The sequence below is a fragment of the Misgurnus anguillicaudatus genome, chromosome 19, assembly GCF_027580225.2.
Source record: "Misgurnus anguillicaudatus chromosome 19, ASM2758022v2, whole genome shotgun sequence".
NCBI lineage: Eukaryota > Metazoa > Chordata > Actinopteri > Cypriniformes > Cobitidae > Misgurnus > Misgurnus anguillicaudatus.
This window is the reverse complement of record NC_073355.2, coordinates 39,572,226-39,595,227: the sequence shown is the minus strand read 5'-3', so window position 1 is coordinate 39,595,227 and position 23,002 is coordinate 39,572,226. Positions and strand designations below refer to the sequence as shown.

At 36.9% G+C, this 23,002-nt stretch overlaps 1 protein-coding gene across 1 annotated transcript in view; it reads right to left on the bottom strand.

Moving 5' to 3' along the window:
* The window catches only part of LOC141349278 (Fc receptor-like protein 5), a 185,980-nt gene that overhangs the window by 31,685 nt on the left and 131,293 nt on the right, over positions 1-23,002 (bottom strand). The gene's annotated exons all lie outside the window — the stretch shown is intronic.

The window sequence follows — 23,002 nt, the reverse complement described above, 5'->3', positions numbered from 1 at the left end:
AACCACACAATGTCGCAAGCGCTCTTGGCAAACAGATGAGAGGTTTGAAAGGACATTGACGCACACAGGCGAGAGAGTTCAGGTCTTCTCGGGTCCGTTCAGAAAAAACACATTCATTTTTAAATTACCCGAGACCAGATGCCACTATTATTGTACCCCACCCGTGTCCGAGGCACATGTGAAACTTTTAGACCCGAACCCGATCGGGTCTCGGGTCGGACCTCGGGTTTTCAGATCTAAGTGGACCCGTGAAGACCTCTAGTCTACAGTATGTGACAAATGTCAAATTTTAGACTCTAACCTGTCTCACAGCTATGTCATGTGTTCAAAATTACAAAGTTTCTGGATCAAAATTTTCCAGGTATTTTCAGATACTTTGGATACTCTTATTGAACCTGATCCTATATTAATTATATTTGGAATTTCAGAAGAATTTTTGAGACTTACTCGGGTACAACAACAGTTTGTTTCATATGGGATAATAACTGCTAAAAAACTTATTCTTTTGTTCTGGAAGAAAAAGGAAGTGCCAGCTCTTAAATTATGGCTGACAGAAATGTCAAGCACACTACATCTGGAGAGAATTAGATATACGCTAATGGATAAGACTTTGATATTTGGAAAATTTGTTCCCCTTTTATTTCCTTTTTGCAATCTTGTGATTGATTAATTAATTTGTTTACCAGGCCTACTTTACCTATTATCTCCAGCAAAGTTTTTTTTACAGTGCATACAGTTTCGATGTCAAACCTAAATCTCAATGGACACTTCAGTTTCTATCTCAGGAGATCTCCAACTTTCTCCATCAAGCAACAGCAGCTTCTCCTTTACGCTTCTCTCTACCTCCAAAGTCCAGGATGAACTCACCAAACTGAACAAAAAAAATCTGTTGGCCTTGATGGTCATGATTCTATATTCTTAAAAGCAGCAGGCCGTATTATTGCCACTCCCGTTACAAAACAATATTTAATATGACCCTACAGCTCTCTGAGTTCCTGGCTGATAAATAAATAATTTCTCCCCTCTTCAAGAGGAAACTGAATCTGACCCAAATTGTTATTGCCCAATTTCCATCCTACCATGCCTTACTAAAGTTCTGGAGAAGCTTGTGCAATAAGATGATTTCCTGGATAAAAATCATACATTGTTTGGAATGCAATCTGGTTTTTGGACAGAACTTGGGTGCATGACAGCCACTACAAAGATCCTTGATAAAGTAATTACAGCATTAAACAGTGAGCAGGTCTGTATCGCCACCTTTATAGACCTCGCCATAGCCTTTTACTCCGTCAAACAATGGAATCCTTTTACATACAGTAGGCTTTCCAGTATTGGCCTGTCCATCTCCAGCTGTGACTGGTTTGTCAGTTATCTCACCAACTGTGTCCAGCTATGGAAGGTTAAAAACATTATGTCAGACCCAGTTATAAACTCTAAAGGTGTGCCTCAAGACTCTATCCTGGGCCCAACCCTTTTTTCTATCTACATTAATGATATAACCAATGCTGCTGGCACCTCTTGAATTCACATTTGTGCAGATGACACCATTTTGTACTCAGTGGGTCCCTTTCCCAATTCTGCGTCTTCCAGTCTGAGGAGCAGCTTCACCTCTATAAAGCATTTTAGAGTTTTTTTATAAAGCAACCTGCACCTACGTATTAACACCAGTAAGACAAAATGCATGCTCTTTAGCCGAAAACCTTTTACAAAGACTTTGCTTACAACACCTGCATGGCTTTGGAATATTTCAAAACATATAAATACCTAGGCATTTGGTTGGATTCATCCCTGTCATTCATTACACACATAAATAACCTTCAAGCAAAAGTCAAAGCGAGACTAGATTTCTTTTCCTCAATAAAGCTTCCTTTACTAATTCAACCAAATGCCCCCTCTGTAAGATGACTTTGCTGCCAATTTTGAACTATGGCGATATTATTTACAGAATGGCACCAAACAGAGCCCTAAAAAAACTTGAAAAACACTATCATTCAGCCTTCCCTTTTGTTACTTATGGACCCTTTTACACTCATCACTGCGACCTGTATAAACTGTTGGGCTGGCCCTCCCTTCATACCCGGCAGCTCCATTATTGGTTTCTTTTATAGGGGCTCAGTGGTTCATGTAGGTTGTCTACAAACCGGAAGGTTGGTGGTTCAATCCCCGGCTTGTGTACAGTGCATTCCTTCGCCCCCCTCCCAAAGAAAATGTATGCCAAATTTGTTCTAAAACGTAACATTTCAATTAGACAAACATATTAAATTATGCAAAGTAGTGCTGTTGGTTATAGCCTTATTTTTTTAGTTTAATTACACAGAATTCATGATAAATGAATGTATACTGGCCCCCAGTTTGAGAACCACTGCTGTAGACAATGTGACAGTAATTGATGTGTAGTAAAATGAGAGAATAATACTCACAGAGAACTAGAGGAAGAGAAATCAACTCCATACTGATCTACTGATGACTGACACTTAAGACACTTCACACTTTAATAAACACTTAACACTTCCTCTATACTGTAACACAATGTACCCCACCCCGCCTCCAACTGTGCATACCATCTGTCCTAAATACTATTTAAAGCTAAAATTAATGTCCCAAATTATAGTATGTTGAAATGAGTACCTTTATAATACTTAGAGGACATACTGTAAGTATAGACCTATAAACAATCTAAGTGCTGATATTACCCACAACTCATTGTGAGAGTGAAAATGTAAGGAGAAGTTGTCTTTTGATGTGTGATGATAACAGGATATGTCTACACAAAAACAGCCACTTCTGTTATGTGTTCATTTGTCCCAGTAATATTATCTTTTACTATTTAAATGCATACAGTATACTTTTACAGTAAAAGAGTAGCTTACATATCTTTAGGGCATGATATAAGTGGGTGAACTTGAATGCAACATATGAATGTTTGATATAAAATTTATTAGACATAAAATCTAGTTTGTGACTTTTTCATACAGCATCAAATGGTGTAAAACTACATTTATTTGTCACTGACTGCACATTATATTTGTGGTAGTGACAGTTTTTGTAAATTAAAGGAAAAATCTATTAGAAGCTGACGAACAACTGACATCTTTGTTAATACCACAAAACAGAAACGGAACTGAAACTAAAACCACAATGAGCTCAACTTTTCCATTAGGTCACTCATGCTGAGTTTGACAATGACATATATGTACATGTGAACACAGATCAGTGGTGCTTAAGAGGATCTAGTTTTTAATCTTAATGTAAGGAATATAAAGAAAATGTTTTAATGTATATAAAATATAAATATATGAAGAGTTTGGTTCCAAAACGCGATAAACGCCATTTTTGAAAAAAATGAGTTACTGCCAAAATCAGTATTATATCAGGTCAGTAGTTAAAAGTAAATAATTAATTTTACGCAAAATCCAATACCCGCCATGATATTCTGTCATCTTTTCTCCCTTTTTTCCCAAAATGCGACAAACGCCACTCCTCCTTTTTTACAGAACGCAATAAATCCATTTCTGATATTACAGCGCACCAGTCACGCAATGTAAACAAACATGGCGGCGCGCCGAGTACACGGAATCCTAATTTTCCTCATCTACTTTGTACTTCGTGATCAACAAACAAAACAAAATAATACTTTAATAGCATTGCCAAACCTGTGATGGTTTTCTGTGACGGGAAAGAAACGTAAGCCATCAACAGCTAATATTTCCGCGAGAGGCACTCGGTTGCTTGTTCTCCAGACAGCATCAAGCTTCTCATGCTAAAACATTGTGTTCTTAATATAACAAAGTAAGTGTTTTGGTTAATGCCATTAATGTTTATTTTTTAATCATTCTATACCACTAGTCAACTAAATAAATATAAAATGGTAAAGATGAATGCACATTTATACATTGATTTAATAGATTTATAGCATTTTGAAATAAAAAACTGTCATGGATTTATTGCATTTTGTGGAAAAAATAATTAGTTTTTATAATAAATCTTTGAAAATCAAGTTATGGATTTGAATTTTTTATGTTTTTATAACCTAAAGATGCTATGTGAAAGTTTGTAACAGAAAATAGTGGTTTTCATCTTGTCACTTTCTTGGTATAGAAAACACGTTTTTACCGAAATTTGTCAAAATGGATTTATTGCGTTTTGGAACCAAACTCTTCATATATTTTAACTACAAACAATCAAGCTTTAATACTCACAAAGTTAGGTTTGGGGGTAGAATTAGGATGAAAACAGCACTCATCCGGTGAGATTTCATGAGATTTTGGCCGTAGCTGTATCTAGGGTGACCACCTGCTAAGAAGCCCAAGGGGGGACAAGAGGTGTGTTTCTGAGGGACCATGTGGGACACTCCCTGGCCCGGCGTTGCACCCGACCCATGGGCCGACTTATTGATAGTGGTTTACCCATTTCGAGCACATACCACCTTACACTGCAAAAAACTTATTTTCTAGAAAAAAAATCTTGTATTTTTGTCTTGTTTTCATATCTAAAAATTCTTAAATGAAGGTGCTTTTTCTTGATGAGCAAAACAACCCAAGAAAATAAGTCTAGTTTGTAGACAAAAAAAATCTAATTTAAGTGATTTTGTGCACAAAACAAAAAAATCTGCCAATGGGGTAAGCAAAATAATCTTGAACATTTTTCTAAAACACTAAATTCAAGATTTTTTCCTTGTTTTATGCACAAAATCACTTAAATTTGATATTTTTGGTCTAAAACTAGACTTATTTTCTTGGGTCGTTTTGCTCCTTAAGAAAAAGCATCTTAATTTAAGAATTTTTAGATATTTTTACTGAAAACAAGGCAAAAATACCAAGACATTTTTTTCTTGAAAATAATTTTTTGCAGTGTACATGGCATATTAATAACGCCCTATTCCCCTAAACATTATGTATGCTCATGAATAGGCCAACCAATGTGTATTTTTTTTAAAATAAAGATTCATAATTTTTTGAACATTCAATGATTGACAGATGCAATTTCACTTACGATTTACTTTAGCTATTTAATTTATTTTTCATTAATATTTATTCACTTTAAATACATTATAATATAATTATAGAATTAACAGGAATTGAAGTTGCTCAACAACACAGAAACAGTTAAAAAAAGTCTTAACTCACAACTCCAGGGGTTCACGGAACGAGAAGAGGGAGGAAGGATGGTGAACTTGCATGTTAGCAAAGGCAGGCGCAGGAAAAAAAACTGTTCAGTGTTCTGGAAACATCTTTAGGACTTTCAGCCACAAATATTTATTTCCCCAGTCTCTCTTGTACCCACAACTTCTCATTTTAATTGATGATGGCGGTGCAGAGTCAGACTCAGTCTCTTTCTCCATTTTTCGAATTGGAAGCGCGCATCTAAAAGGGATGCACGTTCGTGGCTGCGTGCGGACTGCGCTGTCATGACAACAACGAAAAGTTGACAACAACCTAGTCAGCAGTTCAGCTGAGGGGCAACAGTAGCGTGCGAGTAGCGAGTGGCGAGCGAGCCTGAACTGTCTAGTAATGTTCGTTTGGCTGCCTGGGGCTCGAGGATACAGAGCGATCAACTTTTTTTTAAGCAAGCATTGATTATGCGTGACACGGTCTCAATTTGCGGGACGCATGAATTGGGCTTCAAACGCTGTGCGTTCACGTGCTACGCGGGACGGGTGGTCACCCTACAGGCTGTATCCCTTCTAGCCACAACCACTACACATGGCTAATTAGCATTTCAGAAGCTAAACTGCTAACAATACTAAACATGGGTGTCATATTCAATATTCTTCTAAACACTCTGTGGTCAATGAGAAAATTAAGCATCTCAAAGTTGATGAACACTTTGTGGCTTTTGCAATCTGCCCTTGAAATTAGTGATGGCAGGGGTGCCAGAGTAGCCTAGAAATCTAGACGCACCCTAGCGGCCGCAAAATATATTTGCTGCCAGGGTTTAGTCTAGGCACTCACAATACACTTAACAGCTCCAAAAACCAAAATTTGGTCAGGCCAATCACATCGTGTGTAGCGTCTGTGGGGCGGGCTTAACATGATGACGACAGAGCTGCCTGCGACGGTTCCTACTTGAAAACAAAGAATGGCTGTTGCTGCTGGCGAACAGCTTTCTTTTGAAGCGGCTTTGGCCGCGACTCTGGAGGACTTAGACTTATGTTTTTCTTTGAGTGAAGAGCAAATAACCCTACTGAAGTCCTTTTTAAGCAAGAAAGATGTGTTTGGAGTTTTGCCGACTGGTTACGGTAAAAGTTTGATATACCAATTAGCTCCACTGGTGGGGAAACGCATGGGACTCATACGTCACCTTCTTCGTTGCTCTGATTGGTCATAGCGCTATCCTATTGCGTACAGAGGCATTTTGAGGGACAACCTTATATCCCGCCCCTTGCATTGAGCCGTTTGTGTGAAGAGTTGCCAGACCTTACATCTTGATGTAGGTCTGGCTAACCAGGCTAGTGCCAGAGAGACTTACGCAATTGATCTCATTCTCACGCTGTCTTACGCCACACATCCATTTTCTCATGCAGCCAGTGTTTTTTTAAAAAGTTGCCAGCCAGCGCCAGCATTTTTTATGATTTTCACAAAAGTGTAATGCCTTCCAGAAAATGTTCTTCTTTAAACATATAAACATACAATATATCAAATGAAAAAACAAACACTCTGCTTTAAAAAAAAATATTTCATACTACCTTCATTTATTCTCTAATTGTCATCTCTCAAATATGGGATTCTTCAAAAATACAAAATTTTTAGCAAAAAGCTGAGATAATTGCATTTTTGTGAAAGACATCTGATAGAAATTCTATTCAGAGCAATGATCAAACCATGCACTTTGTCTGAACTGTTTGGGGGAGAGGTTGCTTCCTGGTTGCATAAAATGTTCCATCCGGTGGATAAAAGCGGTATTGCTTGTAATTGGCAGGGAAGCGTTTTCTCTTAATTGATGAGTTAACTAATATTTGCTGTAAAATGTCAAAGAGTAGTGCCCAGTTACACTTTATGCGGTGCTGTGCAGACCCATCAGCCTATGAAATCAGAGTACTTCGAGAGCAAGTCGAAATGCAATGATCCTCCTTTACCATTTCTCTTGCGGTACTTTGATGTCAAATGGCGATCAGTCTGCGCAGCACCATATAATGTCGATCACACAAAGCGTCAAGCTCTGGATGAAAAGCAGGCCTACCCAGATTCCACGAACGGAGATACTCTTAAAAAAACCCTGCAGATTAAAGTACCCGTCACTGATAAGTATTCCAACCCCGTGTGTACATGTTTGTGAGCTGTACAAGCCTGCGTGATGTTTGCGGTGACAATTTAGTAATAACAGAGAAAAATTCAATGGATATTTGACATCTGTAAACAATAATATACTTTTTTACTCTTGACTGTTGCTTCAGTTTAATTTAAAGTACTCATTTGGTTTGGGGTGCTTCTCCTCTCTCTCAGTGGATGAACTTAATTAAATTTGCTGTCATTTGCAGTTATATACATTTTACAAAAACCATTATTCATTCAATTTTAGGAACTTTTTTGACACTTTTATCAGAAGGTAAAGTAATAGAAAGGGATAAAAGAATAACAGAGACTTTAAGTTCTGACTGAATTTGTAATGTAAGAGTTTTCCACCAATTCAACACATTCAACATCCACAATATTATCAAATAAGTTGTTTGGCAAATGGTTTCTTTAGTAAAGAACTTATAATAATTTATAATTTTAGTAACCACTAGGGGGTGTTGATCTAAAAATCCACTCATGAATCTGTGTGTGCATCCCAATTCAGGAGGTGTTTCTCAATGTCAAGGAAGAATCCTTGGAAGTCAGAATTTCGAGAATGCTAATGTCATTGACATGATCGTTCAAGGACTGTTCGACGGTCAAGGATCCTTAGAATTTCTGAGGCCTTGGTTCGAAAAATATCCCATATACAGGAAAGGATGCATATGTGTATCTTTCATGCTCTCAAATCACCCACAATCTTATGCCCGCAGCGCCGAAAGCACACCTTTTCACTGACGGAATGACGCAATGACGTGCACTTGCTAGCCTGTTCCATTTACGTGTTCTCCGAATGAGCCTCTGCTAGCCTGAAGGAAGTGACTTGGAAAGACCAGTCCTGCCAAGGAAGTATCCCTGACATTGATAAACACCTACGGACTGCAGCCTTCCAAGGCCGTATTTGAAGGCAAATGACAAACAAAAAATGTAATTAATTTAAATTAATTAACATTAAATCAACGTTTTTGCAGCGATATGGACCAAACTCTGCATGGTTTAACACACCATTGTACTGATTTCATTAAATTTTAGGTGAATCTCTCTTCAAATGCAATAAAATAGCATTTTATTAATTTTAATTATTATTATTATTGGATGATTGATTTTATTTCTCTAACACCTGGTGGAACCTAAAAAATGAAATGAAGAATTTTCACGACGCTGTTATAAAACTATTTTACAGAGTATTATGCCATGACAGTTGTATAAAATCTCATGTTCATGAAATGTGTCATGTCATGATTACGGAGGTGTCTTATGAACAACCCTTCAAGTAAAGTGTTACCGTTATGTCTGTGTTATTAAATGCATACACTGGGTGTATTTGAATAGAAAAAAATCAGGAGGAGAGAGACAGGTTGATTACAATTTAACAGTTTTCAATTAAATGCATATAATTTCAAAGACCTTTTATGAAGAAAAGTGGCTGACAAATCCCTCAGTGAGCAAGATAAGGGTGACCATAATAAGCAAAATGAACAAAGATGTTTAAGTAGATGAAGAAGAAACATTAGAAAAATCAAAGGACAGACACAGAGGAGAGTCGCTAATACAGTGAAATATAATACAAATTCAAGAGGCCACAACAAATTCAACAAAACTCATCCATCATACAGACATCAATGTTATTTTATTCAGATATAATCTAGAAACATCCAGTGATAATGACAATATGAACTAATATGTTTAAATTCAGTATAATAATCAAATGTAATGACCCAATAATTCAGACAGATGATTCACCTCTCAATCTACAGCATTTGATAACCAGCACGACTGTTGATAACAGATATGGACAAACTGCCAGCAGAAAAGATAAAATCTTTAGACCAGACATCACCTGATAAACACCTGAAACAGAAACACGTTATCATGCAGTATATCTGAACAACAACAAACAAAATCACTTGAGATCATTTCTATCGACTCTCACCTCTGACTGAGATCCAGCTCTTTGGAGACTCTCCTCTATCTGGGTGTTTACAGTAGTAGAAACCCTCATGTGACTTTGAGACTGTAGAGATGATCATCATGTCTCCTGTAGTCTGCACCACTGATCCATCTTTATAAAATTCAGCTCTCAGGTTAGAGGGTTTTTTATCTCGATATAAACAGCGTAGAGTCAGAGGATCTCCTTCAGTCACAGGATGAACAGGACTGTCCAGAATCACATCAACATCTACACAACAGAAAAAATGACTGATGATTATAAATTATAAAATATATCAGAATCCTTGCAACCTTATACAGTAGCAATACAGTAGTAAAAGTGGTGGTAAAAACCACTTGGGAAACCTTGGCAGTCAAATAGCAACACACTGGCAACTATCTGCATTTACTCTGTGTTGTTAAAGTCTGTTTAAAGTCATTTCAGAGAACTGTTTCTAAACACATTATACATTTTAGAAATGTATTGCTTAAACACATTACAAAGACTTCCAAGATTTTGATAAACTTATTTTATTTACTTGGCTTTTTTAATAATTCAAATTTGTCTGGGTGGTTTATCACATTTTTCTGTGGTGTCACAAACTGAGAACACATTTAATATCAAACTTTGCATGGACTTCTGAATAAGTGAGTTTATATATAAAAAAGGTTATTTAATAGCCACTAATTACTGAAATGACTGCATTTTGTTTATGAATTTATTCTTTATGCACTGATGGTAAATATTTTCTGCCTCTAAAATAAAAATATAATGATTTGTAAACTCACTGTGTACTGAGATATTAACAGGATGAAGTTTCTCTCCAGATTCAGATTGACACCAGTACACTCCAGTATTAGATGTGTGGAGAGATCTGATTGTACATGTAGATGTTGTTCCTGTAGATCTCCTGTCTGATGATGAACAAGATTCCAGTTCATCTGTGTATCTTCTCACTGTCCATCCAGTAGATTTACTGTGATCCTCACAGCTCAGAGAGAGAGATTCAGATGAGAAGTGTTGAGATCTGTTGGGTCTGATGATCAGAGAGACTGAAGGAGAAACACCTGAGAAGAAAATGACAGAAAATCATCTTTATAAGAGATAAATTTATGTATGATACACTCTTTAAAGAAATGGTTCTGTTTAGAACCAGAAATGATTCTATCAACGCTTCATATATGGCACCCCCAAATGGTTCTATATAGAACAACTTTAATGGGTTCATTAAAAGAAACCCAAATTGTTATTTGAAGTCAGATGGTTCTATTCAGAACCATTAAAGGTTCTTTATTATTATGAGTAATTTATTATTGATAAGAAATAATAACCAATCCAGAAAAATGAAAAAGTTTATTATTTATTAATTATACAAAACTATACATTTATAAAAATCACATCTTTTTATTTTGTATTAGACAGCAAAACTTTAAATTAGTTTACATTCAACCATTTAGTTATTTAATTATTTTCATTAAGCATTTTCACTTTTTATAAACAGATGTTTATAAAATTGCATTTCTGTATTAAACAGCTAAACTTTACAAACCCTTAATTACACTATAAATTCGGCACACAAACCATTTTTCCCATCGTTAAATTAGCAAAAGTGGCGTCGGACACGCCCATTTAGACCATGCACCGTGCACTTTAGACCATGCACTTAGATCGTTAAAATAGGGCCCTACGAGTTACATACCACATTGCATTGAAAACTTAAATGTAGTTTTTGGTAAATTTAACTTTCAATACAATTGCGTTTAAATGTTTATATTTTACTTTATAATAATGAGATTTTGTTTGTAGGTCAGGTCCCTCTTGTAAAAGTAATTTTGATCCCAACCATTTAACTTACTGGTTGAGCGAAGTTTGTCTTAAGTTAAATATGACTGTATATTGTGGATGATAATGAATACAGATAAACAGACTTACCTGATACTCTCAGTGTAACTGCATTACTGATGTGTGAGTATCGTGATCCATTGGTCTCATTTCCTCTACAGGTATATTTACCTGCGTCAGACTCAGTAACAGATCTGATTGTGTAATACTGAAGTTTATACTGCTGGATGACTGAATCATCTTTATACCAGCTGTACTGCCAGCTGCTGACTCCTCCTCCATTGATGACACATGTGAGAGTGACAGTTTCTCCTCTGAATACATGATCATCAGGCCAAACAGACACTTGAGGTGTTGGTCTATCTGTACAATGACAAAAATGTACTTGAATGTAATTGAAAAGAATGTCAAATAAACACTTGATTGCAAAACATAAACAGGTGCTTTATCATATTATAGTTTTCCTATGTAACTGTTATTGCCACTTGTTCAATGTCTAAGGAAATAATGTTATCATGCCATTAAAACAAAGTGTATAATGTGAGTATAAATACTTACCCTGTACAGTCACTGTTATTGGTTCACTGTATTGTGTATAAACTTGAGGTTTTCCTCTTCCAGCTCTGCACCAGTGCTGTCCTCCATCAGAGACTTGCACAGATCTGATTGTTTTAGTTCCTGTAGTTTCAGTGGATTCAGTGTTTAATGGTGTGGTAAAGATAAACTCCCATCCAGTGGACTGATGAATCTCACAGATCAGAGTAACTGTGTCTCCAATGAACACAGACGTCTGTGGCTGCACAGTCAGAGTTGGTTTATCTGTCAATATGAGATCAATGTAAACAGTGAATCTGAAAACTCATGCAGTATGATTGACAAAGGAAATCTGTGTGTGCACTGTATAAGGAACTCTAGTGGTGATTACTGATATTAAAGATAAATCAGCATAAAATGTATTTAGAATTTTGTTTATTTAAACATGAACTGATTAAAATTAAATGATAAAATATTGAGGAAAATGTTTTAACTTTTTTTAAGCAATATTTAAAAAAAAAAAATGTCTCAGTTATGGATGTAACCCTCGTTCCCTGAAGGAAGGAAAGTTGGAGTTCGCGACCGCCAAATTGGGAACATGCTTTGCGTGATCAATCTACTTCAAGAACCTACTTAAGCGCCAATAAACTTGGCATGCAGGTATTTGCATCGGCTGGTGCTGCACCGTTGCACGAGTATTTAATGAGAGGCAGGTGCAAAACCAAATTAGCTATTTTTACTGAAAAAGCCGAGCATCAGTGCCCAACCAACCTCAGTAATGGTACAGCAAACTGTGGCGACAGGACGTGATGTCTCACGAAGTATATTGGTCCCGGGAAGCGGGTTCACAATTGGTCGGTCACAACATGACGTCATAGTGACCGACTGAAAGGAAAAAAACATAATTGACCTCATTTACTTTACTATATGATTAAAACACTGATTTGTTGTTGCTCAAGGGCTTGAAGTGGCTTCAGTTGTGTGTCAAACAGCTTTTCATGCTTTATTTTCTCATTCATGCTTGTTTTAGTGTTTCTCAGCGGAGTGTTATAGATAACATTTAGACCATCAAGGGGGGGGGGGTGTAAGATTGAAGATGTAGGAATTTATTATGTTTATGTTTATGTTTATTTATTTATATAGCACTGTTAATACAACTCACGTTGCCCAAAGTGCTTTACACATCACCACTCAAACACAAAACATTTAAAACAGGAAATACAAGACAAGTTTTAGACATATCCTACTCACATACACAAAACATTTAAAATAAACCCATTTAAAAATGCTCTCCATTTGAATTTAAAAAATGTTGTTTTAACGCAGCCTTAAAAGAGTACAAAGATTTGGCTGATCTAATAGCATAGGGAAGGTCATTCCATAATTTAGGGCCTGCTCGCGAAAAAGCTCTATCACCTCGATGTTTATATTTTGTCCTGGTAGTACACAGTAGATACTGATTTTCAGATCTAAGAGATCTAGAAGGGGCGTAAAATTTCACCAAGCTGGACAGATACACAGGGGCTAGATTGTGCAAGGCCTTAAAAACAAGTACCAGGATTTTATAATCAATGCGAAGTCGTACTGGCAGCCACTTTAAAGAAATTAGTAAGGGAGTCACAGAGTCATATTTCTTTGCTGACTTTATCATCTTAGCAGCAGCATTTTGAATTTTCTGTAATCGCATAAGTGCTCGAGCCTCAACTCCATAATAAAGGGAGTTGCAGTAGTCCATTCTTGAAAAAACTATGGACGTGATTGCTCTCTCAAAGTCTGAGCTAGATAGGGATGGTTTGGTCTTAGCTAGCAGACGTAAATTAAAAAAGCAGGATCTCACCACAGCATTAATTTGTCTGTCTAGCTTTAAATCACTATCCAGAACAAATCCCAAGTTTTTCACATTAGATTTTACGAAACCGGTCAAAGAAGTTGCATTTAAGCACTGCAATACCTCATGCTTTTTTGGCCCAAACACAATGACTTCGGTTTTATTTTCGTTAAGCTTTAAAAAGTTTGCAGCCATCCAATCCTTAACATCGTAAAGACATGCTAATAGAGTGTCAATTGAGCTTGAATTTAACTCACTCACAGGTAGATAAATCTGAGTATCATCCGCGTAGCAATGAAATGACACTTTATATTTACGAAAAATAGCCCCTAAAGGTAGCATGTAAAGCGAGAAAAGGATTGGAGCAAGGATTGAGCCTTGGGGAACTACACACGGAAGGTGTGAGCTTGAGGAATTACAGCTATCAATATTGACAACCTCCATTTCCATCATGTAGCATCTGCATTCCTGTGCTCACTGATAGTGATTAAAGACTTTTGGCAGAGTTGATTGGTTAAGTACACTGGGGGTTAAAGGTGGTCTTCTGATTGGTCAGTTTGAAATTGTCATGTTGGGTTTGGTCACATGGTCAAGGAAGGAAATAACAAGCATGTTATTATGTTGGGACAAATTTAATTTTGTTAGCAACGCCCAACTTCAAATGGGCCAAACCCCGACATACATTTATCTCATTTCAGAAGCCGTCACACTCGGGTATACTTCACAAAAGCGAACACTATCGCAACTTCCATTTCATGGTGATTTTAAGTTGAAGAGCAGCACAACTATTTGCTAATCACTTTAAGCTATTCATTTGTCCTCTGAGATTCAGTAAGCAATATCTATTTTTCCCACAATAACTTCAAGCAGCATACACTGAGTACCAAAGCAGATTATTTTCTATTTATTCCAGTTCACAACAGCCTGGTTCTATTTAAGATGTGCACAAAACTTTAGCAATATTTACTAAATGTATTAAATATTATATAATTTTAGTAAAAATATTATGAAATAAAAGTGTTTCCAATAACCAATGTTATGCCACTAAAACTTTTTTTTTCTCTCACTGTAAGTCATTTCAAAATCCATGCTGAAAATCCATGTTTGACTTCATATAAAACTGCGCAGACCAATATGCAAATTACATCAAAATAATACAAAAACATTGCAATAATTTTTGTACAGCATAATACAAATTACAAAACAAACTACATTTTCAATTCAAATAAATTGATTCACCTTCAGTTCGTTGAGAGTGGATGTTTGAAATCAGCACTGTAAAAGAAACAAAGAGAGAAACTTATGGTTTAAACAAAGCTGATAAACTATCGGAAAGTAAAAAACTTCAATTTATTTTTTCTTGTGTGTGTGTGTGTGTGTGTGTGTGTGTGTGTGTGTGTGTGTGTGTGTGTGTGTGTGTGTGTGTGTACCTGGTAATTATCACGTTGTGGGGACCAATTGTCCCCACAAAGATAGGAATACCAGTATTTTTGTGACCTTGTGGGGTCTTGAGGTCCCCATGAGGAAACAAGCTTATAAATCAAACCGAATGATGTTTCTTGAAAATGTGAAGTAGTAGAAGGGTTTCTGTGATGGTTGGGGTTAGGGAATGGGGTAGGTAGGGGGATATACGGAATATAGAATATACAGTTTGTATGGTATAAAGTGCATTACGTCTATGGAATGTCCCCACAAAACATGGAAACCAGAATGTGTGTGTGTGTGTGTGTTTGTGTGTGTGTGTGTGTGTGTGTGTGTGTGTGTGTGTGTGACATTTTTGCCAAATAATATATTATTACATGACTTACTGACAAGATATTAAGAGTTTAAAAACCAACATCACTACACATCATTCATCCATAAACAATAGTGCAACTGCAATGCGTTAGCCGCTTGCTAATGTGACATACTGACAAGATGTTAAGAGTTTAATATTCTTAAAAATCAAAGTTGTGTTCTTAGAAAGAATGTACTTGCATTATTATGCTATTTTATTGTCATATCTAATCAATGACATAAAATGGTCTTAAAAAAACAATACTATCGACTATTGCCATTATTTCTGGGACAATTAACTGACCTATGAAAAGTAGCTACTGTGACAGGCCTATGCCCTCATAATCTTTCATCAAAAATGTGAATCTCATTCTCTCCTCGAAACGATCTCTCGTTTCTCTGTGAGTGCTGCCACACATTAGCGAACATACATGTCGACTGCACCGGCCACTGCTGTGGCATTCCTCGGAAGCTTTGGGTAGTGCTGTGACGGACCCGCGGTTCGGCTCGCATGCGATTCGCGGATTAATATGCAATTTGAATAGGAAAAGTTTATCATTAATGTGTTGCTAAGGCTTGCAAATGTTAACATTCACACTTGCAATTTTTCACACCTCACAGGCCTCACTTCTAAATAAAAGCAGAAACTGAATCTGACCCAAATTGTTATTGCCCAATTTCCATCCTACCATGCCTTGCTAAAGTTCTGGAGAAGCTTGTTCAATAAGATGATTTCCTGGATAAAAATCATACATTGTTTGAAATGCAATCTGGTTTTCGGACAGAAGTTGGGTGCATAACAGCCACTACAAAGATCCTTGATAAAGTAATTACAGCATTAAACAGTAAGCAGGTCTGTATCGCCACCTTTATAGACCTCGCCAAGGCCTTTTACTCCGTCAAACAATGGAATCCTTTTACATAGGCTTTCCAGTATTGGCCTGTCCATCTCCAGCTGTGACTGCTTTGCCAGTTATCTCACCAACTGTGTCCAGCTATGGAAGGTTGAAAACATTATGTCAGACCCAGTTATAAACTCTAAAGGTGTGCTTCAAGACTCTATCCTGGTCCCAACCCTTTTTTCTACATTAATGATATAACCAATGCTGCTGGCACATCTTGAATTCACATTTATACAGATGACACCATTTTGTACTCAGTGGGTCCTTTTCCCAATTCTGCGGCTTCCAGTCTGAGGAGCCGCTTCACCTCTATAAAGCATTTTTAGAGGTTTTTTATAAAGCAACCTGCACCTAGGTATTAACACCAGAAAGACAAAATGCATCCTCTTTAGCCGAAAACCTTTTACTAAAACTTTGCTTACAACACCTGCATGGCTTTGGAATATGTCAAAACATATAAATACATAGGCATCTGGTTGGATTGATCCCTGTCATTCATTACAAACATAAATAACCTTCAAGCAAAAGTCAAAGCAAGACTAGATTTCTTTTTCTCAATAAAGCTTCCTTTACTAATTCAACCAAATGCACCCTCTGTATGATGACTTTGCTGCCAATTTTGGACTATGGCGATATTATATACAGAATGGTACAAAACACAGCCCTAAAAAAACTTGACAAACACTATCTTTCAGCCTTCCCTTTCGTTACTAATGCACCTTTTCACATTCATCACTGCGACCTGTATAAACTGTTGGGCTGGCCCTCCCTTCATACCCGGCAGCTCCATTATTGGTTTCTTTTATAGTGGCTCAGTGGTTCATGTAGGTGTCTACAAACCGGAAGGTTGATGGTTCAATCCCTGGCTTGTGTACAGTGCATCCCCCCCCCCCCCAAATAAAATGTATGCCAAATTTGTTCTAAAACGTAACATTTCAATTAGACAAACATATTAAATTATGCAAAGTAGTGCTGTTGGTTATAGCCTTATTTTTTTTTAGGTTTAATTACACAGAATTCATGATAAATTAATCTATACTGGCCCTCCGTTTGAGAACCACTACTGTAGACAATGTGACAGTAATTGATGTGTAGTAAAATGAGAGGATAATACTCACAGAGAACTAGAGGAAGAGAAATCAACTCCATACTGATCTACTGATGACTGACACTTAAGACACTTCACACTTTGATAAACACTCAACACTTCCTCTATACTGTAACACCATGTACCCCACCCCGCCTCCAACTGTGCATACCATCTGTCCTAAATACTATTTAAAGCTAAAATTAATGTCCCAAATTATAGTATGTTGAAATGAGTATCTTTATAATACTTGAAGGACATACTGTAAGTATAGACCTATAAACAGTCTAACTGCTGATATTACCCACAACTCATTGTGAGGGGGAAAATGTAAGGAGAAGTTGTCTTTTGATGTGTGATGATAACAGGATATGTCTACACAAAAACAGCCACTTCTGTTATGTGTTCATTTTCCCAGTACTATAATCTTTCACTGTACATTTAAATGCATACAGTTTACTTTCACAATAAAAGAGTAGCTTACATTTTAGGGCATAATATAAGTGGGTGAACTTGAATGCAACATACATGAATGTTTGACATAAAATCTATTTGACATAAAATCTAGTTTGTGACTTTTCATCCAGCATCAAATAGAGTAAAACTACATTTATTTGTCACTGACTGCACATAATATTTGTGGTAGTAATTTTGTAAATTAAAGGAAAAATCTATTAGAAGCTGACGAACAACTGACGTCTTTCACACATTTGTTAATACCACATAACAGAAACGGAACTGAAACTAAAACCACAATGAGCTCAACTTTTCCATAAGATCACTCATGCTGAGTTTGACAATGACATATATGTACATCTGAACACAGTTATCAGTGGTGCTTAAGAGGATCTAATTTTTAATCTTAATGTAAGGAATATAAAGAAAATGTTTTAATGTATATAAAATATAAATATATATTTGAACTACAACCAATAAAGCTTTAATACGCACAAAGTTAGGTTTGGGGGTAGAATTAGGATGAAAACAGCGCTCATCCGGTGAGATTTCATGAGATTTTGGCCGTAGCTGTATCCCTTCTAGCCACAACCACTGCACATGGCTAATTAGCATATCAAAGTCTAAACTGCTAACAATACCAAACAACATGGGTGTCATATTCAAAATTCTTCTAAACACTCTGTGGTCAATGAGAAAATTAGTCTTTATTCTACCCGAATCATCTCAAAGTTTATAAACACTTTGTGGCTTTTGCAATCTGCCCTTGAAATTAGTGATGGCAGGGGTGCCAGAGAGACTTACGCAATTGATCTCATTCTCACGCTGTCTTACGCCACACATCCATTTTCTCATGCAGGCTCGTGCACACCATTAACTCTTTCTCCGCCAGTGTTTTTTTTTTTTTTAAGTTGCCAGCCTGCGCCAGCATTTTTTATTTTTTTCTTCTTTAAACATATAAACATACAATATATCAAAGAAAAAAACAAACCCTCTGCTTTAAAAAAAAATATTTCATCCTACCTTCATTTATTCTCTAATTGTCATCTCTCAAATATGGGTAGGATTCTTCAAAAATACAACATTTTTAGCAAAAAGCTGAGATAATTGCATTTTTGTAAAAGACATATGATAGAAATTCTAGTCAGAGCAATGATCAAACCATGTGCTGTGTCTGAACTGTTTGGGGGAGGGGTTGCTTCCTGGTTGCATAAACTTTTCCATCCGGTGGATAAAAGCGGTATTGCTTTAATTGGCAGGGAAGCGTTTTCTCTTAATTGACGAGTAAACTAATCTTTGCTGTAAAAAGTCAAGGAGTAGTGCCCAGTTACACTTTATGTGGTGCTGTGCAGACCTATCGGCTTATGAAATGAGAGTACTGCGAATGTCGAAATGTTATTCCATGATCCTTCTTTACCATTTCTCTTGCGGTACTTTGATGTCATATGGCGATCAGTCTGCGCAGCACCATATAATGTCGATCACACAAAGCGTCAAGCTTTGGATGAGAAGCAGGCCTACCCAGATTCCACGAACGGAGATACTCTTAAAAAAACCTTGCAGATTAAAGTACCCATCATTGATAAGTATTCCAACCCCGTATGTACATGTTTGTGAGCTGTACAAGCCTGCTTGATGGTTGCGGTGACATTTTAGTAATAACAGAGAAAAACTCAATGGATATTTGACATCTGTAAACAATAATATATTTATACAGAATCTTAATATGGTCTTGACTGTTGCTCTAGTTTAATTTTCCAGCCAAAGACTGGTTACCAACTGAAGCTAAGTAGGGTTGAGCCTGTCAGTACTTGGGAGACCTCCTGGGAAAACCTGGTTGCTGCTGGTAGAGATGTTAATGAGACCAGCAGGAAGTGCTCACCCAGTGGTCTGTTTGGGTTCTAACACCCGGTATAGTGATGGGGACACTATACTGTCCAAAAATACTGTCCTTTGCATTTAAATTTAGGCATTTAGCAGACGCTTTTGTTCAAAGCGACTTACAAAGATCGGGAAACAATAAAAGTGATGTATCATAGGGAGGCAATAGTACAAAAGGTGCTTATAACAAGATACAAGTTTTCACTATTTCTAAACAATACCTGTTTGAGAGAATAGAAAGAGTTAGTTTAGGTCTTGAAGATACAACGTCCCCACTATGACATACTCTTCACAGTTTTGTTTAGGGAGAACTAGGATAAGTCACTGGCTGGTGCACTGAATCCCTCACAAGAACCAGAGTCCCAGTGGGCTTAACATTCCAAATTGATACCCATAGAGCAAAAAAAAAACGGTTGAGTAAGAGAGTAAGAGGAGACGGAGGGCCATCTCCCTGATGCCTGTCAGGGCTTCATACTACTCCCTTTCTCAACACCCTCCACCTCAGAAACCTCAGGAGGAGGACAGAGCAAGTGATAACATTATGCAATACTTGGCTTTTACCTTCGGATGAGATGTTAAGCTGAGGTCCTGACTCTGGTCGTTAAAAATCCCAGGATGTCTAGAGTAGGGGTGTGCCCCAGCATCCTGGTAAAACTTGCCCATTGGCCTATCATCATTCCCTCATACTAATTGGCTATATTACTCCTCTCCACTAATAAGCTGATGTGTGCTGGGCATTCTGATGCAATATGGCTGTCGTCACATCATCCAGGTGCATGCTGCACGTTGGTGGTTGTTGAGAGAATCCACCTTTCATATGTAAAGCGCTATATTAATGTAACAAATAATTGTTATACATTTTTTATTCCAAAAACAGTGTTTCTGCTAGGATTTTGTGGAACTGTGACACTGGATCACATTGTTTTTAATTGCAACTTCAAGCCTATTTTGCTTCTATTTTCTAAACGTTATGTATTTTAATACAGCATGTTGCTCAAAAAGCCATTGTCATTAACATACATTCTGTTGTCAGTTTAGATTCATAACCATGACTTCATCACTTTCAATCACACACCTTGAAGAACAGCAATTTAGCTATATTCTTCACATAGTCCACAGCCACGGTCTGGCTAACCATGTGCTCATTTACAGACGAATGTTTATATCCAGACAGTCAATAACAGTGACGGCTTTTGGAAACGCTGTCGGCCGTACAGGTGAATGTAATCCGCTGCTTCTCATTGGAACTTACTACACGGAGTAGACGGCGAGAGAAATGATCCATGCACTGGAAAGAACCAACAGCTTCCAATTTGCTATATTAAAGGAACAGTATGTAAGAAATGTATATCAATGAATCATAAAATGGCCATGATATGTCACTAGACATTAAGAAATCATTTTCATTTCAAATACTTATATCACTGACAACAGTGGTCTGGCCAGAATATTGTCATTTAAAAATGACATCCCTACCCAAACCTAACTCTAACCCCAACGCCAGGTGACAACTGTCGTACCTAACTCTAACCCCAACGCCAGGTGACAACTGTTTAATTTCGCGTAATCTAACCCTAAACCGACGCGAAAATGGTAAGAAAATAGGAAAGAGAATGCAACGGACGTAATAGTATTGAAGTCCCCAGTTCGTCAAAAAATGACGCGAAAGGTAACCCTCCGCGTCACATATTGACGCATGGTCAAGTGCGTCAACTATTGACGCCATGGGGTGAGAATGGGTTGAAAATAAAAATGAAATCTGTCCCCAATTGGCACCGGCAGTGCCCAATGTACACCCAATTTGTAAACAGAGCACTTCAACCCCTTCACACCCAGCGTCCACTGAAATGGACATCATGTTTTGTGGTTCAAACCAATAAAAAAGCAGATCAACTAATCAAAATAAGGCACACTGATTAAACACTGGAAAATAAGGTCTGAAGGGGATACATACATTATGGAAGTGTACTTTTTCACCTGGGCATATTTTACACAGTAGTGCCCTGAGTGTGTACAGTATGTCAAGTCTTTGTGTGTGTGTGTGTGTGTGTGTGTGTGTGTGTGTGTACCTGGTAATTATCACGTTGTGGGGACCAATTGTCCCCATAAAGATAGGAATACCAGTGCTTTTGTGACCTTGTGGGGACATTTTGATGTCCCCATGAGGAAACAAGCTTATAAATCAAACAGAATGATGTTTTTTGAAAATGTGAAGTAGGAGAAGGGTTTCTGTGATGGTTGGTGTTAGGGAATGGGGTAGGTAAGGGGAATAGAATATACAGTTTGTACAGTATAAAATGCATTACGTCTATGGAATGTCCCCACAAAACATGGAAACCAGAATGTGTGTGTGTGTGTGTGTGTGTGTGTGTGTGTGTGTGTGTGTGTGTGTGTGTGTGAGAGAGAGAGAGAGAGAGAGAGAGAGGGCAATTGCTGGCAGGGCAATAATAATGAAGACATACATCTGCACTTCATTCATTAATTTAAGGAAGCCTCAAGTACTTCCCCTAGTTTCAGATAAGCTAAATTTTCTAGGTGCAAAGCAGTTGAGGGTTTTGACTGAATGTATAATAATTTAGCACGAATTTGGCTATATTCCCCAACATCTGCTCTCATTGTCTTTGATTGATTTCGTCCAGGAATTGTAAATTCAAAAATCCTTAAAGGATTAGTCCATTTTCTTAAAAGAAAAATCCAGATAATTTACTCACCACCATGTCATCCAAAATGTTGATCAAATGTTTTGTTCAGTTGAGAAGAAATTATGTTTTTTGAGGAAAACATTGCAGGATTTTTCTCATTTTAATGGACTTTAATAGACACCAACAATTAATACTTAACTCAACACGTAACAGTTTTTTTCAATGGAGTTTCAAAGGACAATCCCAAACGAGGCATAAGGGTCTTATCTAGCAAAACAATTGTCATTTTTGACAATAAAAATAACAAATATACACTTTTAAAGCACAACTTCTCGTCTGATAGTGTAAATTAAGTGTAAATTGCTTTCTTACAGTAAAACATATCTCAAAGTGATGATCTGCAGAAAGTAGAGATTGTAAGCTTTCAAACAGTATCTCATATGGAGTACTGGGTCCATGACAGACCATTAAAAATTAAAGGAATGTTTTATATTAAGAAATAATTCTGGACAGAGTTAAAGAAGTTGAATTAATTAACATTAAATCAACGTTTCTGCAGCGATATGGCTCAAACGCTGCATGGTTTAACCCACCCTTGAACTGTTTTCATTTAATTTTAGGTGAATCTCTCTCCAAATGCAATAAAATGGCATTTTTCCATTTTAATTATTATTATTATTATTATTGGATGATTGATTTTATTTCTCAAACACCTGGTGGAACCTAAAAAAAAATGAAATGAAGAATATTAATGACGCTGTTATAAAACTTTTTTTTACAGAGTATTAACACTTAATGACAGTTTCATAAAATCATGTTCATGAAATGTGTCATGTCATGATTAGGAAGT